At 39.4% G+C, this 23,423-nt stretch overlaps 1 protein-coding gene across 7 annotated transcripts in view; it reads right to left on the minus strand.

The window, feature by feature from the left end:
• Positions 1-23,208, minus strand: part of PAQR8 (progestin and adipoQ receptor family member 8) — a 95,842-nt gene extending 72,634 nt beyond the window's left edge. For 2 of the 7 annotated variants that reach the window (XM_072832676.1, XM_072832675.1), the window contains exons 1-2: positions 22,595-23,191; positions 11,175-11,288 (exon numbers count right to left, since the gene is read on the minus strand). The gene's annotated coding sequence lies outside the window, so the exon portion shown is untranslated. Of the gene's footprint in view, positions 1-8,437; positions 9,352-11,174; positions 11,289-19,630; positions 19,774-22,594 lie in introns of those variants that run through there. The other 5 variants (XM_072832677.1, XR_012034105.1, XR_012034103.1 and 2 more) reach the window with 5 other exon arrangements.
• Positions 23,209-23,423: the final 215 nt, after the last annotated feature.

Here is a 23,423-nt window from a genome sequence, read left to right on the forward strand (position 1 = left end):
CAAGTCTTGTACAACTAATCTCATCCGGACATCTGCTTCTCAGTAGCCCTGAACTAGCACAGGGGAGAAATGAACCTTTAATGTATCATACCACAGAGATTTGGGAGTTGTTTGCTACAGCAGTTAGCATATTCCAGTTAACCACCAAGTTTTGAATATTTCTAGAAGTTAGTTTCTCTCCTCTTTGCAATCGTGTTTTTTAGGCCTCCTGAGCTGACTGCTCATCTTCCTGAGTGAGTCTTCTGTGCCTGCTCTTGGTAAGCAACCCTGTTTCAGAAACTACCACCTTATCACAGCATTCTTACAAGAAAATTATTAACCTCAATTTTACACAAAGGGAACTGAGATTTAGAGAAGGTAAGTCTTCCCCAATGCTATCTCATAAGTAACAGAATTGGAATTTGAATCCAGATCTGTTACCAAACTTTGTGTTCTTTGCACTACCCCAGTGAATTGGATTTAAGTATTTTTTCCTGTGCAGTACGTATATCATGACATTCATATGCATACCCACTCCCTTGAGTTTATCTAAGTTCTGATGCAAATTTACCTAGAAAATGAAGCAAATAGATCACAGACTACTCAGCGAAGAGGTATTATATTAATAAAAGCATATTCTAAATATGTAAGTAGAATATCCACTTAATGATATTGATACTTCTCTGCATGTTTTCTTCATTTCCATTTTCTCTCCTTTTTAAACTAAAAATATAATTATTGGAAAAATAAAGATAAAAATATAATTATTGGAAAAATAAATATAAGATTATAAATAAAAAATATTTTAATCTCCACTGGTATTAGAGGTTATATCAGGAGCCTCTCTGAAGGTTAAAACAGGTATAAGCTGAAGGGAGTTATGCATGCTATTTCCACAGCTCTGGAGAAAATGCCGTTCAAAATAATATTTAAAAGCAAGTGGCTTAGAGTGCTATCATATAAACATTTAGTCAAGTACCTATTTTAATTTATTTAAAACTAAAATTTATTAAATTTAAATTTATAATTTTGTTTATAATTTCAATTCTTTATTATCGTTTACAAATTTTAAATGCAATTGACATAGAAGCAATCTTCATGCATGGGTGTGAGGACTCCCACACCTCACCATGCTACATGCAAATCTGATTATGTCATGCCTGTTAAATAGCTTTCAGAGGCTCCACAGCCTATTGAGGATAAGGAGCAAATTCCTCAACCAGCATTCCAGCCCTTCTGTGAACTGGCCCTTGTTTCACCTCTTGGGACTGTCTCCATATCTACCCTCCACTGCAGCCCTAGTAAACCAGTGACGAGCTCACCAACCCACCATGCTTCCTTGTGTCTCTCTGTCTTTACAAATGCTATCCTTTTTGGAGGGAACATCTTTCTCTTACTCTTGTCTTCTGAAACACTAAGAATTTCCCAATATACGGTTTATGTACTACCTTCTCCCAAAAGCTCTCCCTGAAATCACTCTCAGCCATACCTACCTCCTAGGCTGAATCAGGTGCCCTCTCTACCACCATCTCCCCCTCCCTTTCTTCCCTGAGGCTTCCACAACATCCTCTGTCCTATCACACTAGTGTAATTGTCTAATTATATATCAGTTCTCCCCATGAAGTGGCTTCATTCTTAAAGTTAGAAATTGATTTTAAATAAATACATTACTCCAAAATAGTAAGTGCTTAGCAAACAAATGCTTGTTAAATTCATTTAACAGAGGAAGGAAGGAGGAAGGAATAAAAATGTTGGCTTCTCTAGTATACAATTTATGTATCCTCTATGTAATTTATAAAGATGAATCATTTGCCATATAAAAAAATGGAGTTTGTACCCTGTCACAGGCATCAAGTATATTATTGGCTTAGCTAAAATTTAGGGGTCAGAATTTTAGGAACTGAGAGTTAGGGAAGGAAACTAATTAAGTGGTTATTAACAGACTTACTGAAGAGTCCATGAACTCACCAAAGTAATATGCAAAACTGTATTTGTGTGTCTATGCACAACATTTATGTGTTCTCCTCTATCAGGCAGGTGGGCAAGTTTCTTTGAAAGGACAAATGGAGGGACGCCTGGGTGGCTCAGCAGTTAAGCATCTGCCTTTAGCTCAGGGCATGATCCTATAGTCCCAGGATGGAGTCCCACATCGGGCTCCCTGCATGGAGCCTGCTTCTCCCTCTGCCTGTGTCTCTGTCTCTCTCTGTGTGTCTCTAGTGAATAAATAAATACAATCTTAAAAAAAAAAAAAGGAAGGACAAATGGAAAGCAGCCTGATTTATTCCAGACAAAGCGCCATAGAAACATTCTGATGGGCAATGAGGGGAGAAGGAGGGATAGGCCATTATAAGAATAATGAGATGGCAGCTCCAAAGAAGGGGTGATTCATACATTTTAATTTATGATTAGGTTCTTATTTGGTGAAGTGTTTCACCATCAAATAAAGTATTAAAAATATAGTATATTTACCAATTCAAGTGTGACAGGTCAAATTTTACCCCTGCCCCATCTCTGTTCATGAGTCTGTGTCTGTCCTATTCATCTACTGAGGGTAATGAGGACAAGAGAATTGGTAAGTGCAGAGAAAGACAAAATTGATTTACATACATAAAATTGATTTGTATTTATACTTGTGAAAGAAAGGACTGAATCCAGAGGTGAAAGAAAGGGTCTTCTAGAGTTTTGCCAGCAGGAGAAAGGAGAGATTCAGAAAGCAGCAGCTTGAAGACATGAAACCTAGGAATGAGCTGTCCCCACATGATTTTTAGGAAGTGTGATTTTTTTAGGAAGTATGTCCTTGCCACATTTTCACCAGGCTCAGTAAAGACATGAATTGCTTTTCAAGGTCTTAGGCATCAGATTTATGTTTGTTTTTAGTGTGGGTGCTATGTGGCAACAAGCTTTCAAGCAAGCCTCAATTTATTTGTTCAGGTTACACAGGTTTGCCTGCCCATTCTGCTGTGAAGTAGCCTGAAGTCTACACTTGACTCACCTCTTTTGGGTCTGGGTTGGGTAGGTTGGGGGATGGTGAGTCACGAGAGGCTAACTGACCCCCTATCAGTAGTTTCACTGACCAAGCCACTCCCAAGTTTCTATTTGTTTTATGGGACGTCTGGGCCATTCTTCAGGTGGGGAAATCTGCCCCAGGAAAAACCACTAGGTCTCTGGACAAAAGTACAGAAAAGATGAAGCTGTTTACTTCAGGCCTCTTTTCCTTTAGCTAGCTGCAGGGAGGGTGGATAGCTGACAGTTCCCAGCTAACCCCCTCTGCCTTGAGATTATCCTCTGCTGAAGTGAACAGCTTCATCCAAAGTTTTGTTCCCTTCTCGGAGGCAGCCCATACCCAATGGCTGGTCAATGTCCCCAGAGTAAGGGTAACCCTTTGGGGCCATCTCAGTTCCAGAGACTCTCTTGCAATCTGTGGAGGCCTATGTTGTGACAGCCTCACAGTCAATCTTCTCTGCTCAATCCTGCTTCTTTACACTCCCACAGATGTTGATCCAAGAGAGCCCTCCAATAAGCTTCCTGCATGCTGCTCTCCACTGCAGATGCTGTCTCCCTGGAAGCCCAGCTTGTGACAGTTGATTGGAGGAACAGTGCAAGAAAGCAGATGTTAAATCTGCATCATCCGCTAGTTATCTGGAAATAAGGACCCCATCACGTTGGTTGGTAGAGCATGGATAAAGCCAGGTCCACAACAGCAGTGTGATCACTGAGTTTCTGGAATGATACACTTTTGGAAGGGAATGCATTGGCTGGGGCAATGGAACCAGTTTTTGAGAAGCATGAGGAAATTGGTAATTAGAAGGGCAAAAGATGCTCTGGAGAAAGACAAGGAAAGGCTGAGTGTGATTAATTAGCAATTAAAGGCTAAACATAAAAGTCAGAGGGCCTTCTTGTAAAGAACAATGAGACTCTCATCTCCAATAGCTGGAGGGCATCTAAAACTGAAGATCAGGCTCAGATCTAACCATAAACTTAGCAGAGCTCCAGAAAACCTTAAATTCTCGGTGGCAGGTCGGCTACACTTAGGTCCAAGCTCTAAATGGAAAAGAGCAGGATTCTGATAAATGAGGGGTAGATATTTGGGTTGATGGAAATCATGAATATGCATATTCCCCTGAAGCCTCTAGGTATGCAGAAAAAACCCACTCCTCCCTGTCAAAGGCTGGTACTCATCCCTACTCATCCCCCCATTAAGGATGGTTACTTAGGCCTCTGGCTTGCAAGATAACATGTGTTCCCATGTGAATCTGCCACCATTTCCCTTCTTGCCACCAGGACCATCATAACCCATTACAGTCAATAACATAACCCATTAAATCACAGCAAATGCAGTCATGGATGCACTGGGTCTGTGAGAGGAGGAAAGGAACTACACCCTGAAGGAGCTGCAGGTCCTGGGCAATGCATACTAGCAGAGCTAAGAGAGGATGTGGAATCAAGGGGAAGTAGAATATAAAGTTGGCTAACAGAGTGTTAATTGATATGGGAGCATTCTCCTGGGCTATATAGGATTATTAGACAATGGCAGGGACCCCAGTGTACACTGCTAAGATGGCTCTCAGATTCTTGGAGAAAGTGATGCTCACATTCAATGAGGAGTGAATGCCAAAACTTGTCTTGCAGACAATGGAAAAAAGGATCAAATGTCTCATAGAAGGAAGCATGCTTGAGTGGATTTATTATGTGGGGCTGAAAACTCCACCAGATGACTGTTTTCATGTGAAGGCTCAGAGGAAAGACCAAAGAAGTAAGGAAGGACCTGGTAAGAGGGACATCTGATTCACTGAGGAACTCACTGGTGGCTCTCCTTTATAGTCCAGAGCTTGTGGTTAGAGACGTCATTATAGAACTGGGACCCTTGATAATGATAGGGATGACAACAACCTGAAATATCAGACGCAGTGACAGTGTTTAGCTTTTGCTTTTAGAAGCCAAATGGGTTCAATCATTAAAGTGAGAGGCAAGGTTGCAGATGTTGCAAGAGGGGCTTGATCCATAGAAAGCTATGGAGAGGGTTATCAGAAAAGATTATCCTTATGGGCAAAATAGATGGACAGCCAATAGGAGTATTATTCAATCGACTCAATAAAAATAATTAGGGATGAAAGATCAAGAGGCTGAGGGCAGAAATGCCAATAAGAATTCATGATCCTTTGCCCAGCTTCCATATCTGAGTTATTTTACACACCCAGAACTCTTACCTGAACCACAGAACACAGTAAGCATTAAGTAAACAGAATGGCTCAGGCAGTTGACATCAGCTAGCCTTTGTGTTGTGCCTCAGTGTTGGTACAACAAAGTAGCCATGGTGGCAGGAATGGGAGATACATACGGGCTCAACAGTATGGGCTCCCACTCACCAAGACTGCTTAAGCTATTGCCACTACCAAATTTCTGATCTTCCAACAATAGAGGCCAATCCTATATTCCTAATATATCCCCATCACTTACAGGAGATCAACCAGTCATTTGGTGTCAAGTTGACTTCATTGGACTCCTTCTACCCTGGAAGGGGCAATAATTTATCTTGACTGAAATCAACAAGTACTCCAGCTATTAGTTTATCTTTCCTGTTTACGGGCCCCTGGACAACACCATTATCCAAGGGCTCATAGAGTATTTGATCCATTAATAGGGAGTTCTACAAAAGATAACGTGGGAATAAGGTGAGCTGTAGTAGTGAGTATATGATCATAGGATCCACTGGCCCTATCCAATCCCATACTGCACCACATAGATAAAGCAACAGAATAACTTGTTGAGGTACAACTGAAAGACCAGGCTGGAGGTGATACCTTACAGTATATACCCTAAATCAACAACTACTATATGGTGTGGTGTCCCTCGTGGTTAGAAAACATTGGTCTAAGAATGAACCAAGGAGTAGAAATAGAAGTGTCCCTGCTTACCTACACTCCCAGAGACCTACTGGGAGAATTTCTGCTCTTGTTCCTGAAACTCTGGGCTTTATGAATTTAGAGAGCTTAGCTCCCAGGAAGAGGATGTTCCACCAGGGTGCACAGCAGGAATCCTATTCAAGTTTTGTCTGCTGCCTTGTCACTTCAGTTTCCTCATGCCAAGAAATCAGCAGGCATAGAGAGAAGTCACTTGCCTTATGGGGGAAATTGACTCTAAATATCTGGAGGATATAGGGAGGCTTGGAATAATATATTTGACCCCAATATACTGGTAACCACTTGGTACTCTCTTGCAGCAGCTTTAACTCAAGGAGGGCAAGGTGACCAGGAAATCAAGATCCTAATGCACAAGAGTCTGGGTGACGCCACTTAGGAAAACCACCTAACCCAGAAAAACTGCTACCTAAGGGTAAGTGAACTTCATCATGGATAGTAGAAGATGCAGTTAATGAGTACTAGGTGGGACCTCGAGACCAGGTGCAGTGGAGAAGACTAGTTTTTAGTTCTATGTTAATGAACCTTCCTCTAAGTTGCCCCCCAGGTGCTGATCAAAAAGAGGGTCAAGAGGTAGAAATGTCTTATATTCAAATCTCCATCTCAGACTCTGCTTTCTGGGGAACTCAAATTGTGGCATTTTTAATTATATCAGTTCCTAATACATCTATTTTATTTTTTTCTGTGTTTCGCCCTAGTTGATACATATTTTTGCAGGGTGGGTAGGGGGCCTGATTATCTTCATGTACATGTGCTTTTGTGTTTATTAACACTGTCATAAAGCACTCTTTCCACATATTATTACACAGTCTTCATAAATCTGATTTTAATGTGGATATAACATTCCCTTCAATTGATGTGCATAATTTTCAAAAACCATCCTTCTATTGTGGGCCATTCAGGTATATTTTTATTATAGACTATATCTTACATAAAATTAATATCTTCCTTCAGATGACTATCTTATTCAACTGAATTAACTCCTTATATCAATCCTGAGTAGTAGGATGATGGAGTAACAGGGGGTAAACATCTATTTTTAGGTCTCTTTTTATCTGTTACCAAATTGCTTTCCAAAAAAATTATAGCATTTATACTGCTGCATCAAGGAGCATTTCAACACAATCTTCTGTCATTAGAAATTATTACTATAGAATTTGTTAGTAGTTTAATAAATGTGAAATAGTACTTCGTTATTGTATTAACCAGGTATCTATTCTATAAATTCTGGCTGAGATTTTATTGTTTATTATTACTGTAATTTCCTTTTGTGTGTTAATGTTCCTAGGAATATTGACAACATTTTTGTAAACTAGAAGGCACTCATCACCATCACCAAAATAGAAGAGAACTGAAAGAGTTTTTGATGAGTTAAATTCAAGTAGAAACAACATGGTAATCTGCTAGAAAGAGCACTGGACTTGGAATGAGTACATGTAACCTCCAGTTTTAGTTGAGTCTGTTACTACTTATGGTATTTTGATAATATTTTAGATTAATAAAAAAAACTGAGAGACCTCAGAGTAGTAGGCCTGATCCTATTTTGATTTTTTTTTTTTTTTGCAAAGATCTTTAAAAACAATAGATCCAAATATAAAACTTATCTGAAGGATTTCAGTCTCTGGTTTATGCTCTCCAGAATTACTCACATTACATCTGCCCTACACCTGGAGGGTGGAGTGTTCAATTCTCCAAGTTGTCCAGGTTACTGGAGCTGACCAGCATGGCTCACTTGTCTCAAGCAATTGATATTTGGTGATAGAGAGGTTACCAGGCTTCTGAGGCCTACACTTGGTTGGCAGAACAGAGAACTAGGCCAAGGAGAGAAGGTGTTCAGACCTAAAAAACATTATTTTATGTTCCATGGTTTAGAAAAGTTTAAGAGAAATAGGGCTAGTTGACATTAACAGACACTTTGGAAATCATAGTTATTTTTACCTGTTTAGGATTATTGGTTTTTGGTTTGTGGTTATTAGATTATTGATTTTTCCTTAATTTTCCAACATTTATTGAGGCACTAAGCTAAGTGCCAGGGATATAAAAGTGAATAATACAGTCCTTGCCCTTAAGGAAGATCATGATTTACAATGGAGATAGCCACTTACAAGATTATAACTACAATATGTAATTATAGGAGTGTGGTAACCACAGCTGTAAAAGTATACACAACGGCTTTCTTCTCCTGTTGTGAATGATGTGTTTCAGAGTTTTAGTGTTTTAAAATATCTTATACTTTTGCTTATTAAGTAAAATAAAGAGATTAGGGACTGAAAGCTGAAGCAAAAATGTCATTATTTGAAAGTTATAAAACTGCATATCTGAAAACCCCAAGAATATCAGCTAAAAAATTACCAGAGCAGTAAAAGAATATAGTAAGGTGGTGGCATTCAAAATTAATATACAGAAATAATTAATCTTCATACAGACAAACGACTAGTCAGAAATACACAGGAAAGACCCCATTTATTTAAAAAATTAAGGATAAAACCACCACATATAAATTAAACAGTAATAGATGCATAATACCTATAGAAAAAAATTTTTAGAACACCAGTAAGGAACACAAAAGATAATTTGGAAAGTTAAAACACATTCTTGGAGAGGGTGATGGCTCAATATCATAGATATGTCTTTTTTCTCTAAATTAATCTATAAATTTAATCCAGTCATCCTCACCCATCCAAATTTAATTAGCAAGCTGATCTAAAGTTTATATAGAAAGATAAACAAGCAAGAATATCCAGGAAATTTTTTTTTCCAGGAAAATTTTGAAGTTAATGAGAAGGGACTAGCTCTTGCATATATTAAAGCATATTATAAAACTATAATTTTTAAACCAGTATACTAATGATGTATGAAAAAATTAACCAGTGGAATGGAATAGAGAAATCCAGGAATGGACCCAAGCATATATGGGATTTTGTATATAATAAAGTTAGCAAAGAAATGCATTACTTACTCACGTTAGGAAGGCAGTGTAATAGATGCTGTGGTGTGCCATCTATATTCCTGGTTCAGGGCCAAGGCACTGATTTCCCCAGCTGCTGGTAGTGCTGTTCACTGATGCTCCTGGCTGAGCCCCTCCCCAGAAATTGCTCTCAGCCAAAGGCAGCTGCCTCATTTAAAGTATACCTTAGGGTCAGTAATATCCAAGGACTGGTTGATGCAGGAATACAAAAGCCTGGACCTCTTTGCTCAATTTAAGACAATTCTGTAAGGACATTCCAGATCCAGAGCTCATGGAATCAGATAAAAGCTTTATTGCCACTGAATCTCAATTCAACTTCTTCCTCTGCCCAGTTCTGTTTCCTTCATTTCCTTACAGGTATGATTCCTGAGAGTATTTCCCAACAAACTTTTTGTGTTCAAATCTCTGTCCCAAAATCTGTCTCTTGGAGAACTTGATCTTCAATATGACTTTCTTCTTTGTTGGATGCAAACCTTGCAAATTTAACTAGAATAAATTTCAGCTGAATCAGAGCTTCAAATGTAAAATTTTAAAAACTAAGCTATAAATGTAGAAGAAACTAGAGAAGAATTTGTATACCCCTTATTAGCATAAATATTAGAACTCATTAAAAAGATGGATTTTTCCACATTAAAATAAAATTCTGATGAATGGATAAACAAAATGTGACATATGCATACAGTGGAATATTATTCAGCTTTAAAAAGGAAGGAAATTCTGACTGATGCTACAACATAGATGAACCTTGAAGATGTTATACTAAATGAAATAAGCCAGTCACAAAAGGATGAGTGCCATGATTCCACTTATATGAGATCCCTCGAGTAGTTAAATTCACAGAAACATAAATTGGAAATAGTGGTTACCAGCGCCAGGGGTGGGAGGGTAGTGGGAAGGGAGGAAAGGGAAGTTGTTATTTAAGGAGTTTAGAGTTTCTATTTTGGATTTCTGTTCTGGAAATGGATAATGTTGATGGTTATACAACATAGTACCTGTGCTTGATGCCACTGAATTGTACACTTAAAAATGGTTAAAATCATCTATTTTATGTTACATATATTTTACCATGATAAAAAATAAATAAAATTGTTTGTCAAAACCCACCAAAGTGAAAAGAATATTTGCAACTTCTATCAGAACAAAGGATTAATTGTCCTATGAAGCAATACAGAAAAGACCCAAAGTACAAAAGAAAAATGGGAAAAATTGTAGGAACAGAGAATTCACAAAAGCAATGAAATTGGCTTTTAGATATATAAAAGTATACTCAACTTCACTCATAAAAAGAAATACAATTCAAATTTCAGAGAGACTACCTTACACCTGTACCATTCCAAAAGCCAATGAACGTACGAGGAAATATGCATGCATTGCCACCCCATTGAAGGAACATTGGCAATACTGATTCAAATTATAAAAATGTATATTTTTGACTCCGAAATTCTACTCCCAGGAATTTACTCTACAGACATACTGTACTTATATACTGTACTTATTATACAAGATTACAAGATTACACACTGCACTGTTTTTTTTTTTTTTTAAGATTTTATTTATTTATTCATGATAGTCACACAGAGAGAGACAGAGAGGCAGAGACACAGGCAGAGGGAGAAGCAGGCTCCATGCACCGGGAGCCCGACGTGGGATTCGATCCCGGGTCTCCAGGATCGCGCCCCGGGCCAAAGGCAGGCGCCAAACCGCTGTGCCACCCAGGGATCCCTGCACTGTTTTTTAAATAATAATTAAAGTTTAAAAACTATTTGAATATAACAATCAATTTATAGTAGCATTATTCATAATAGCTCCAAATTGCAAACTATCTAAATGTTCATCAAAGTTTGTGAATGGATAAACCATGTTATATATAGCTATACAATGCAAAACTACTCAGCATTAGAAAGGATCAAATTACAGATGAATCTCAAAAACCTTATGCTCAGTAAAGAAGCCAGACACAAGCAACCACATGGTATATAATTCCATTTATATGAAACATCTGTAAAAAACCAAGCTATAGGGACAAAAATTAGGTATGTGGTTCCCCAGTGTGGAGAGCAGGGAATTAACAGCAAACGGACATGAAGAATCTTATTGGGGTGATAAAAATGTTCCAAAGTGGATTTATGTTGATGGTTGCACTATTTGATACATTTACTTTAAAAATCACTAGACTGTACTCTTAACGTGCAAAATGCCTCAGTGAAATTATTTTGAAAAAGTTCCAGGGGAGGATGGTGTTCACTTGGGTGGCTTGCATACCTTTAGAATGAGGAGGCTCAGTTGAGGCCCTTTCCTTATTCTCTTACCTTACGTTTTGCTTTTTTGCCAGCTAGAATCAGCCTGAACAAGGACTGGTGGATCCCCAAAAAGGGTCAAGGAAGAGGGTGGACTTCCTTGGAGTGTTGAAGACTCTCCTGCTCCTGAAGGAGAAAATAGGAAAAGGCAGAGTTAGTGCAGAATCACCTGAGCTTGGGTGGGGTATCTTAGGAGCTTCAGAAGAAAAACCCTTTATCAGGCAGAACCCAGAGCTGGAGCAATGCACATAGGGACTAAGGGCCCAGCGGGAAGTATAAACCCAAGTTGAGGCCAGAGAGGAGCACTCTGCCAGATAAGCAAGGAAATGGATTTCCCGTATGGCTTGGGGTCGGTGAAGTTTCCAGCCTGGTTGTGTCTTCCTTTGGTGTGGTGGAGGGAATAGCTCTGGTACTGAGCCTGTAGAGGTAATACTATGCTAGGCAACTCTGCTAATGATATATGACACAAATTCAGAGTGGATGGAGCAGAAGATGCATAAAGTTCTCTCTCTGTAGTTTGATAATTTCACTATTCTGTGGCTGATTCTGCGAGGTTCCAGTTAGAACATAGAAGCTAACCAGTAATCATTCTAATAATTACGCTTCCAGGGCACTTCCATGGAACTAAGTAAGTGGCAGGTAAGAGAGAGATGTGAAGGGGAGTGGAGGATGTTGAGAGACATTAAGAAGAATGCTAAGAAGGAAAGAAAGGCCAGGATACCATCAGAAGGTCACAAGGTATAACATGGGAACTGGGCACCCTGGCTTTGCCATCACAGACTGGATTCTAGGCCAGGCTACCTCTCACTATTATGTGCTTGTCCTTGAAGAAGTTGCATAAAGTTTCAGATCTTCAGCTTCCTCACGTGTGAAATGAAGACCTGGCAGTGCCTTCTACACAGAATTCTCATGGGGATAAAGCATCCAAGTGCTTGGCACAATCCCAGGCACATATTGTTGCTCATTAAGTGCTAAAAAGTTGTATTATTATAAGTTCTCATCACAAGAAAAAAAAATTAGTGACTATGTGTGGTGATGGGTGTTAACCAGACTTACTGTGGTGATGGTTTGGCAGTGTATACAAATATTGCATAATTATGTTGTATACCTGAAACTAAAGAATGTTTTATATATGTCAACTATACCTCAATTTAAAAAAAAAGCATTATAAAGAGGCCCACGTGGTAAAAAGCTGACGCCTCTTGCCTAATAGCTAGGACCCATTTGCCATCCAGATGAGCAGGCCACTTTGAGAGCAGATCTTCCAGCCCAACTCAAGTCTTCTGATGGCAACAGCTCTAGCGATTAGCTTGACAGCAACCCCACATGAGACTTTAAACCAGAACCATCCAGCTAAGCTTCTACTGAGTTCCTGACTCAAAGACACTTTGAGATAACAAATATTTATTTTTTAAGCAAAAAAAAAAAAAAAAAAAAAGAAAAGAAAAAAGGTAGTAAGATCATGTAGTGGGGGAACATTAGTGAGGCATCTCCTCTTTCACAAGCAGCAAATAAAAGTCAAAGCACACTTCTGGTTAGGGTTGATGTTTCTGGTGGGTATACCAAAGACTATGTCTGTTTCTCACCCTGTCTCTCTAACCCTGAAACAAGTCAAAGTGAAGGTATCTTGCTGACTTATAACAACTATCTGCAGAGGGGACAAAAGTGCTTTCTGCTTTGGTCAGAGGAAGAATTCATGAGCTGTTTGTATCGCAAACTGCTTAATTAGACTGCTAGCACTGGCTCCTCGCCTTATGCGTGAACTGTTACCAATAATCCATTTTAACCCCTCTTAAGTTCCTAATGGCAGCTTCAGTAACTGAGAGTTTGGGGGGGGGGGCAATTTTTGAGCCTTAAATATGTACAAATAAATCAGGTGACTTTAATATTGAGCATGTTAATCTGTACTTGTAAAACAACAGATAGAATATATGCATTATTTACAATGTCCTGTGGACTCAATTTTTTAAGATTTATGAGACGGTGGATGTTTTCGTGCTTAAGTTGAGTTAGGAATAGCAGTTATCATCTGTATCATGTAAACTTAATTTAACCTGTAAGGCCATAATATCTCATTTTTATAGTTAAGTATGCCTTTATCCCTCAAAATCATGCCAAGGTCACCCAATTGTGCCCTTGCTCAGCCAGGACATTTTCACTAGCTGGTTTCACTTGGAAGGCAACTGAATCTGAACTTCATCAGGGATGTCAGTTCTGCAATGTGGCCTCCAAATCCAGTTTTCACACCCTGAAATATTCTATGACCTTCCCAATACTTTAAAAATAAACCCAGGGGTACCTGGGTGGCTCAGTTGGTTAAGAATCTGTCTTCGGCTCATGTTATGATCTTAGGGTCCTGAGATCAAGACTCACATTGAGCTCCACATCAGGCTCCCTGCTCAGCAGGGAGTCTGCTTCTCCCTCTCCTTCTACCCCCACCCCTGCTCATGCTCTCTCTCTCAAATAAATAAAGTCTTAAAAAATAAATCAATTTAGAGGAAGGTTGTGGTGGGATGGGCAAAGTGGGTGAAGGCGAGTGGGGGTGAAGGCGAGTGGGAGATACAGGCTTCCAGTTATGGAATGAAAGGCACAGCATAGGGATATAGTCAATGATATTGTAATAGTGTTGTATGGTGACAGATGGTAGCTACACTTGTAGTGAACATAGTGTAATGGATAGAGATATTGAATCACTATGTTGTATGCCTGAAACTAATGCAACAATGTGTGTGAACTACACTCAAATAAAAAATAAAAAATTAAAATTAAAATAAAAAAATAAATTTATTTTGTATTTAAAATAGCCAGAATTTGGGATGCCTGGATGGCTCAGTGGTTGAATGTCTGCCTTCAGTTCAGGGCATGATCCTGGAGTCCTGGGATTGAGCTCATATCGGGTTACCTGCAGGAAGCCTGCTTCTCCCTCTGCCTACCTATATGTCTGCCTCTCTCTCTCTGTATCTCTCATGAATAAATAAATAAAATCTTTAAAAAATAATAAAAAAATAAAATAGCCAGAATTGGCTACATTTTTGTTCACTATAGAGAGCCCTGACTGATATATACTTCTCACACATCAGTTATCTCATGCAAAATGTGAGTAGTATAAATTACACATTATTAGCCCTAAATTAGATTTTTTTTTAAATTGTATTTTTTTTAAAATTTTTATTTATTTATGATAGTCACAGAGAGAGAGAGAGAGAGAGGCAGAGACACAGGCAGAGGGAGAAGCAGGCTCCATGCACCGGGAGCCCGACGTGGGATTCGATCCCGGGTCTCCAGGATCGCGCCCTGGGCCAAAGGCAGGCGCCAAACCGCTGCGCCACCCAGGGATCCCCCTAAATTAGATTTAAATGTTAAATAAGTAATCTAAATATCTCTCTTGCAAATAATTACCAGGAAAATTATCTCATATTTATTTATTTATTTAAAAAAATTTTTTTAATTTTTATTTATTTATGATAGTCACAGAGAGAGAGAGAGAGAGAGAGAGAGAGGCAGAGACACAGGCAGAGGGAGAAGCAGGCTCCATGCACCGGGAGCCCGACGTGGGACTCGATCCCGGGTCTCCAGGATTGCACCCTGGGCCAAAAGCAGGCGCCAAACCGCTGCGCCACCCAGGGATCCCTATCTCATATTTAAAAATGAAATTAGACTGCTTGCTTCTTTCTCCATTTCTTTCTTTCTTTTTTTTTATTTTTTTATTTTTGTTTATTTATTTATTTTCATTTTTTTTTTCTTTCAAAGAAATTTACATGTATTAAAATAAGAAGAAAATGTCTGGGTGCCTGGGTGTTTCAGTTGGTTGAGCGTCCAACTCTTGGTTTTAGTTTAGGTCATGATCTCAGGGTTGTGAGCTTGAGCCCTGCAGCAGGCTCCATGCTTAGCATGGAGTTAGCTTGAGATTCTTTCCCTCTCCCTCTGACCCTTCCCTGTGCACATGTGTGAGTACAAATGCACATTCCCTCTCTCTCTCTAATAAACAAATCTTTAAAAAAAGAAAAGAAAAGAAAAGAAAAAATGTCCGTGGGTGAGTTGGAAAGTTATTTTCTTTAAAAAAAACAGCTTTAACATCCTTTGGTAATAAAAATATTATAATATCTTGAACTCTATGGATATTAAAATTTTAATTAATGAAAGATATTATTTTAGAAAATGTATAAGAAAACTTTGATCTTCTAGGAAGAAAGATGATATAAAATATAAGATACCATCATTAAAGATATTACAATAGGCATATAATGGACTTAGACATATGTGCACAGCCAGCTGGAAGAGATGGGAGGAAATGGAGTCTTTGTTCCAAGGGGCCAAGTGACCAGCTGATCCCTGAGAGATGTACGATATGGATGAAGGATAGCATGGACATGTGGGTCTCTGTGACAAGGGTTCTTCCATGTCAAAAAATACAGATATTGTTATTTTTAACAATGCACAGACATTTATATTTCACATTCTCTTTTAACTTGAGGTCATTTTCAAACTAGTTTTATGTAAGCATTTTTCTCACCTTGTTGGAGTTCTATTTCAAAGAGAAACTTTTAAGGAACTAGACAGGATGAGGCAATACTTGGAGAGGCTAGGGGTAAACCCAGTGTCATTCAGAACCTCTATAAACTAGTGATTAGTGCTCAGTAGGCAAATGATGCTGTATCAGAGAGCATGAGGCAAATGACAGTGTTATCTGGGCAAGAAACACAAAATATAGTCCTGATACTCTCCCTCTGTGCCCCTATTCTCCATATATGCATGGAGTCTGAATAATTATTTCTTGATTTAGAGAGGAAAAAAATGCAAACTCACGCTCTAATTACCTCAGATACTCAATGATAAAAAATAGAACAAAATAAACTCATGGTTCAACTTGAAGTTTTGAAGGAAATGTATGCTTGTGTTTTCACAGTTTTTTTCCTTCTAATTTAAAGATTAAATAGTGTATCCATGTCAGATTATCTCCATTTTCTTATCTGTGGTTCAAACTTGAATACTTAGAATTTAATAAGGCATAGTGATGAATATAAAAGAATAAAAAATAGGATTCCTGCTTTCAAAGAGCCTTTAGAATCTCAACCATGGATAACTGCAAGGGTCTGCTGGTCCATCTTCCTGAACCCTGTCTTTGTTCTTTGCTGAGTTTACCATCTACCCTACAGTTGATCTCTACTACTTCCATCATGTCTCACTGCTACTGCCAATGACTCCGTATGACTCTTAGAACAACTTTCAAGCCCCTCCACAGTATGGTCTGAACCCACTGTCTAATTCAGTCTTGAACCATTTTCAAGTGGGAATCAGGCAGTCAAGCTAGCGTTTCAACTGTTCTGAGACCAGTAAACCTATCTTTACAACCAGGCTCCTCTTCATGCTGCTCTCCCTATTCAATGCTCAGTCCCCTTCTCCATGTGATCAAATCCTGTCTATTCCACCTCTCTCTACTCAATTGCTTCCTTATAGGTCCATGTCTTATTTCCAATTTCCCTTTTTTTGGGGAAGACTTTATTTTTTGGAGAACAATTTTAGGTTCATAGCACACCTGAGCAGAAGGTACAGGTATTTCCCATATATCTTCACATATGCATAACCACCCTCATTGTCAACATCCCCCACCAGGTGGTACATTTGTGACAACTGAAGAACCTATGTTGACACATCATATCACCCAAAGTACATAATTTACATTAGGGTTCACTCCTGGGTGTTGTACATTCCGTGGGTTGTACAAATGTATAATGACATGTATCCACCATTGCTATATCATACAAAGTATTGTGATTTCCTTTCAGTTCTAGACACTTTCACATTGCTATTTATTTACTTTAGGAGTGTGTGCTCTTTCAGTTATTAAGCAAATATTTCATAAACACTATTGTCTGACAGTGTAATTGACACTGGATGTATAGCTGTGAACAAAACAGACCTAGTTTCTACCCTCTTAGAACTTATAAATGAATGAGGCAAGATAGACTGTAAGTAAATAAATAAATGAATGCAAATAATTCAAGTGATAAGAGCTGCAAAGGCAAAAAAAAAAAAAAAAGAAAAAATTAGAAAATTATGAATAACAGAGGGGCCTAAATTAGATGGGGTAGAGGGTGGGGACAGTGTGTGGTCAGGGAGGGTCTCCAAGGAAGTGACATTTAAACAGATCCTGAAGGATGGATTAGGCAGCAAGAAGGGTGGCAGTTATCTGCAAAGGCCCTGAGGTAGGAAGGAGCTCAGTGAATTTGAGGAAGTGAAAGAAGCCAGGGGAGGCAAAGGAAAGTTGGGAAAGATGAAGCCCTTTCTTGCTATCTAGACCTTGAACTCCTTAAGCTCAGAGACCCCATTTTGTCTTTCATATATTACCCTTCATTGCTACCCTGAGTACCAGGCACAGTATTTAACATATAGTAGATACACCAATACATTGATAGATTTGACTACTTTACTTATTTACATTCTTACTAAGATATCAAGAGTTTACTTAGGGAATTAGAATAAGTTTAAAATAATGCATAATCAAGTAGAGTTTTTTAAGACTTTTTTAAGACTTTAAGGGTAGAAACTAGGTCTGTTTTGTTCATAGTTTTAAGTCTTTGTTTTAAGACTTTGTTAAGTCTTTGTTTTAAGACTGGGGTAGGTTCCAGGCACTCTCATTCTCAGAGGCCCTACTATCCCCACATTATTCCAAACGTGTTCAAATGGACCCATAGTTTACATCAAACATTGTTTATATGTTACCACCTAAAAGTAGAGTTGAGTCAAGTTGTTTTTCATGATGATAAATTTGTGGACATTTAAAGACACACATATTAATTTTGATTATGCAAGGTTTTTTTAAAGTTGATTTACTTTCAGAGATCTCAAACATTTTTTTAGACCCTAAAAAGAACTGTAGGTCCTGAGCATTTTGCATAAGAGGTACAGCCTGCAATCAAGGGTTGAACTGGTTATAAGAACAAATGCACAGGGATTTTGAGATGGGAAAGATGAGGGAAAGGAGATGTCAGCAGAGCAGGAGGTCTCACATGCGGCTTCTGGTAACCTGCTGATTTGCCTGGCCAATACTACTACTCCCAGGAAACAGGAAGTAAGAGGGCACTTGGATCCCAAAGCAGATGCTAGTGAGTCAATTGAAAGCACTAGGAGTCTTGGTAAGAAGTAACCATATCTTTTTAAAAATTTTGGAGTATCCAAGGACAGACAGATTTTATGAAGGCAAATATCAAACCATCCAGGAAAAAAAACTTAGGTCTGATTACCTGGCCAGAGACACTGAACAGAAAGATATCTCTAGAAGGTGAGAGAGCTGTCAAAAATCTGATACCGAGGATACAATGAACAATGTGGATGGCAGGAAGCTGAGAGCTACAGACATTGTGCAGGTTGAAATCCAAGCTCATTGAGGTCAGATTTGGAAAAGACCAACTGGGAAAGAGAAGGCATAGATACAAAGACAGCGTCTTTGTTCAGACTGCCAGAACATAACACCATTGACCGGGTGGCTTACACAACAGACATTTATCTCTCACAGTTCTGGAGGTTAGAATAGAAGTCAGGATGAAGGTGCCTGCAAAGTAGGTGTGATTCTGAGGCCTCTCCTTTTGATTCTAAGCGGTGTGCTCGCATAACCTCCTCTTTGTGGGCAAGGAGGGGGTGGAGAGCAAGCTCTCTGGGGCGTCTTCAAATAAGGGCACTGATCCTATCATGAGCACTCCACTCTCATGACCTCATCTAAACCTGAGTATCTCCCATATAAAACCACTGGGGAGGGGGTTAAGGCTTCAATATGTGAATTTTGAGCAATATAATTTAGTCCACAGTGGAAGGGTACACCTAAAAGAGGAGCAAGGGGATGAGCTGAGACTTGAGAAAAATAAGCACAGTTCTTTTTTTAAAAGGCAGTGTAATAATGAAGAAAAGAATAGGGACTTCAGATTCACACAGTACTGGCTAAATCCCATTTATTAACTACGTAGCCTTGGACCAATTACTTAACATCTCAGTTTCCACAGCTGTAAAGTGAAGATAAAAATGCATACAATATAGGGTTGTGGTAAAAATTAGGAGATTGAGGGGTTAAAGTGCCTGACACAGAAAAAAGGCCCTTTGAAACTTTTGATGGAGCATGGAATGCACAGGAGTGTGCATCAAGAGCAGAAGATGTGGTGGTAATGCGTGACAGAGAGAAACTGTTGAGTGCTGAAATGCACTGTTCACGAGTACCAGTTCTAGTGAATGGGAGGCAGGACTGGGCAGCTTCTCTAGTACCTTCCAACTCTGAAGTCTCATAAATCCGTTTACCTGTGAAGAAGCAAATCTATTCATCTCACCTACTTTGCTGTAACTATCAATCCATTTGTCTCAGCACTCTTCCAAATATCTCTTTCAATCTTCCTTATGGTCTGACAACCTAATAATAATAGCTATTATTATTCCTATTTTACAGAGGTACAAACTGAAGCTCAAAGAATTGAATCACTTACTTAGCCCAAGATTATACTGCTGGAGAGTAACAGAATCTGGATTTGCATCCAGGACTTCCTGGCTTCCACCTCAAAACACCAGCTTTCCTGATCCAACTTTCGTGAAGTTGAATGTTCGTCAGACAAGAATCAGTAGGAAGACACTGGAGCACAAAATGAGTGGGATATTGTAAGAGAACGCCCAGCTTCGAATGAGCTTATGTCTCCAAGGTTGAACAAATTCCATTTGGGGTACCAACAGAATTTATACATGAAAAGACTGTTGGCAGTTGTTCAGGGACTGTGGAGCCAGGGAGGGGTGCCAGAAGGCTGGATGGGTACACACTGTTCCAATTTGTGAAAAGGGGAAGAAAGTGGATTCTGCAAACTATAGATGCCAGTCCTGGGCAAAGTTCTTGAAGGGCAAGTTGTGAACATAAAAAAAAAAAAAAAAAAAAAGAAAGGAAATAATTATTAGGTGCCAGTGAGTTTTCAGTGAGAAGAAATTATTCTAGATAAACCTTTCTCCCCTCTGTGATAAGGTAAAATACTGCTATGTTTTTATTTAGACAAGTCATTTTGTTCATTCTGATGAACAAGTTAGAAATGTATATACTGGGGGATAGACAAATGGAGTCATAACAAGTTAAAAACCTATTCTTTTCAACTTAATAAATAATTTTAAATGTTATTGTTTCCATGAAAAATATAAATTTTGGCTATTCATTTTTTTCATTTCTTTCTATCATTCTTTCTCTTCTTTTTTTCTATCATTCTTTTCTTCTTTATTTCTGTCACTCAATAGTTTTTGAGCATCTCTATCCATCTGGAGAGCTACAAAAAGGCTGACTCAGTTCCCTAAACTCAAAGTGTTTCAAGACACTAGGGTTCCCACTCTTAATTCAAATCCTGGGCTCAAATCCCACCTCCATCAGCTCACTAGATTTGTGACCTGTGGAAATAACTTGACCTCTGTAAGCCTCAGCTTCCTCATTCACAAAATGAAGATAAAAACAGTTCTAGCATTATCAGGTTGCCTTGTGTACAGTAAGCATTCAATAAATAGAGCTATTTTTATTTTCAATAAACTATTCTAAGTTATGGCACTTAGGGAAAAAAGTAGCACAGGATCCCAATGTTAATCATGGCCATGTCCTTTCCTATGTCTTTCGAGATTCTTTTATCAGCTCCTTTTTATTTATATAGATAAGTAATTTGTTTAATTTTCTAGGCCAAACTCACTTCCTTTTGTGGTCAGTTCCATAGGTTTTATATTAACTGAGGGCTTCAACTTGGCTTCCTAGAACATTATTTTCTTATGCTTACGAGAGGCAGATCAAGGCTCCAGTGTGGCCCTATGAAGTACAAGAGGAGACTAAGTAGAGAAATCAGGGTCAGCCTTCTGGGAATGAGTGCTACCTGGGGTTAGATTGGGGGTAGAGTACAGGCCCAGTCTCAAATACCCATGGACACCTGACATGTAGGAATGTGTGAATCTGGCTTGGTAAAGACTGTATCTAGTAACTGTCTTTTGTTGATTTGTGCAAAATGTAGGTCCAGTGTTGATGGCATGTATGAATCTTTTTTTTTTTTAGATGAAATCCAGAGTTTTATAAGAAATCTCCTAGTATTTCATTGTTAGCAACTAACTTAAAAACAAGTCTGAGAAGCAAGATTCAGCCCACTGGCCATGAGCTTGGCTCCTGAAAGTGTTCAGTGTTCCACGGGCAAACAGCCTCCCCAGTCAGATCTACGCCCTCCCCTACAGAGGAGAAAAGGGACTCTGGAAGTCACACAGCTAATTGTAGAAGCTAGGAGACTAGAACCAAGCTGACAGAGGCAGAGTAACCTTGTAGTTACAGGTTGAATTTAAGCATTTATTTATCTATCAGTCAAAATCCTCTAGTGGCCAGCTTCTTGCACCAAAGAACCAAGTTTCTGTGAACGTTGTTTTGGAATTACTGGGGAGAGTCTTTACTGCAAAGAGAGGAAGTGGGAAGCCAGAACGTCTAGGTTTTATTTTTATTTTAAGGGTTTTAAAATTTCTTCCACTCTCCTCTCACTTTTGCCTATCTTTTTCATTTTGAGAGCCAAGTCCCCAAACTGCAGAATCCAATTCAGGTGGTCCCTTCCAGGTGTCACTCACATGGTGGACCTGTCTCTGCTTACCAACTCTCCTTTGTTGCAAGGATCTGTTTTCAGCTAAGAGTGTGCTTGGCATAAGTCTGATAAATTCACTCACTTCAAGTGTTAATAGCAGCAAGGCCCAGGTATCTGATAAGAATAAGAGCCCGCAGTCACCTGTTATCTCTTCTTTTGCGTTTCACACTCTTTTAACTTCAAAGTCAGTTTTCCGTCCCTGTAAGGGCAGACCCCTAGATAGCTGGCTGGGAGAGATCCTTTCCTCTGCCTGGGGAGTGAGAGAACTGTTTTCCCACAGAGGTTAGAGCATGGCCAATCCGGCAAAAGAAGACAATTGAGGATTTTCAGGAAATCCAGATAGGAGTCCCTCCAGCTATTTTTAAAACTTTTCCGCAAATTGGACATATGTATATATATTCATATATCTATATGATATATATTAATAATTTGTATATCTATATAATATAGAATTATATATAAATATATATCTATATAATATATAAATTATATATGTGTGTGTGTGTGTGTGTGTATATATATATATATATTTTTTTTTTTTTTTTTTAAAGCAAGTAGACGTGGCTTGGAGGAAGCAAGGAGGAGAGAGGGGCCTAGAAGAGCCAGGGAGGAGGGGCGGTGGGCGGGCGGAGGGCGAGCGCAGGCGGGAGGCCTTGGGGTCCGGGCAGTGGTGAGAGGCGCGCGCCCTGCCTGGGTTCGGGCTGCGCGTAGGTCCGCCGGGCTGTCCCCGAGCAGCGCTGCAGGGGAGCTCGTGCTAGGGCAGGGGGCTCGCTGGCCCAACGCTGCCGGTGCCCCCCGCCGGGGCTGGGGTCCGCAGGTTCTTACCTGTCTCCGCTCAGAAGCCGACGTTCAGGTTGGGTGAACAGAGCCCGGCTCAGAGGTGAACCAGCGAGTCAGGTCAGTCCTCGGTTCACTGCATCTGCGCTGCAAGGACCTGGTGCAGGTTTTCGAATTTAACAAAACCCCCTTTTCCTGTAGGGACGGCCCGGAAGCGGTAACGTGGGCGGTGCTGGCGGAGAGGTAGAGCAAACCTTGGGAGAAGGGACAGAGTAGAGCAGTCAGTAAAGGTGATCTGGGGGCAGCTTCTGTGATAAAAGCTTCAAACCAGAATGGAAAAATAAAATTTTTAGACTGTCCTCATCCATGTACTGTCCTTTTTTTTTTTTCTTAAAAGTTATGTGTTGCTGGGGGAGGGGGCATTGGGAGCATTCATTTTTCTTCCTTTCCACTTCCCACCAACCAGTTGATAGCAACTAATTAGGAACAGAAGGACTTGCTCAAAGGTAGGCAATGGGATGCTGAGAAAATCAGCTGGAAACTCCTCTTGCCTCCATCTCTCCTCGTGGGGTTCAATGGGACCAGTCTATGACTGCTAAGGAGAACTTTAAATGATTTGTGAAAAGACCTGACATCTAAGGTGGTAAGTTAAGTTAATGATAACAAAGGAGGAAGCACTAGGCACTCAGTTTTTAACATGTTAGGAGGAGGTATTACTAAAGACTGATAGTGAAGATGTCTTACATCAAAGGAAATAGGCAGAAAACGCAGAATAGAAACTCACATTTCCTCTTGATCAATGGGGGTTGGCTAAGCTGTTATTTCCAAGTGGAAGATGCCAGAAAGTTTAGTAAGAGAGCAGTTTTCTGACAGGTGG

This window comes from Canis lupus, chromosome 7 (assembly GCF_048164855.1).
Source record: "Canis lupus baileyi chromosome 7, mCanLup2.hap1, whole genome shotgun sequence".
Taxonomy (NCBI): Eukaryota; Metazoa; Chordata; class Mammalia; order Carnivora; family Canidae; genus Canis; species Canis lupus.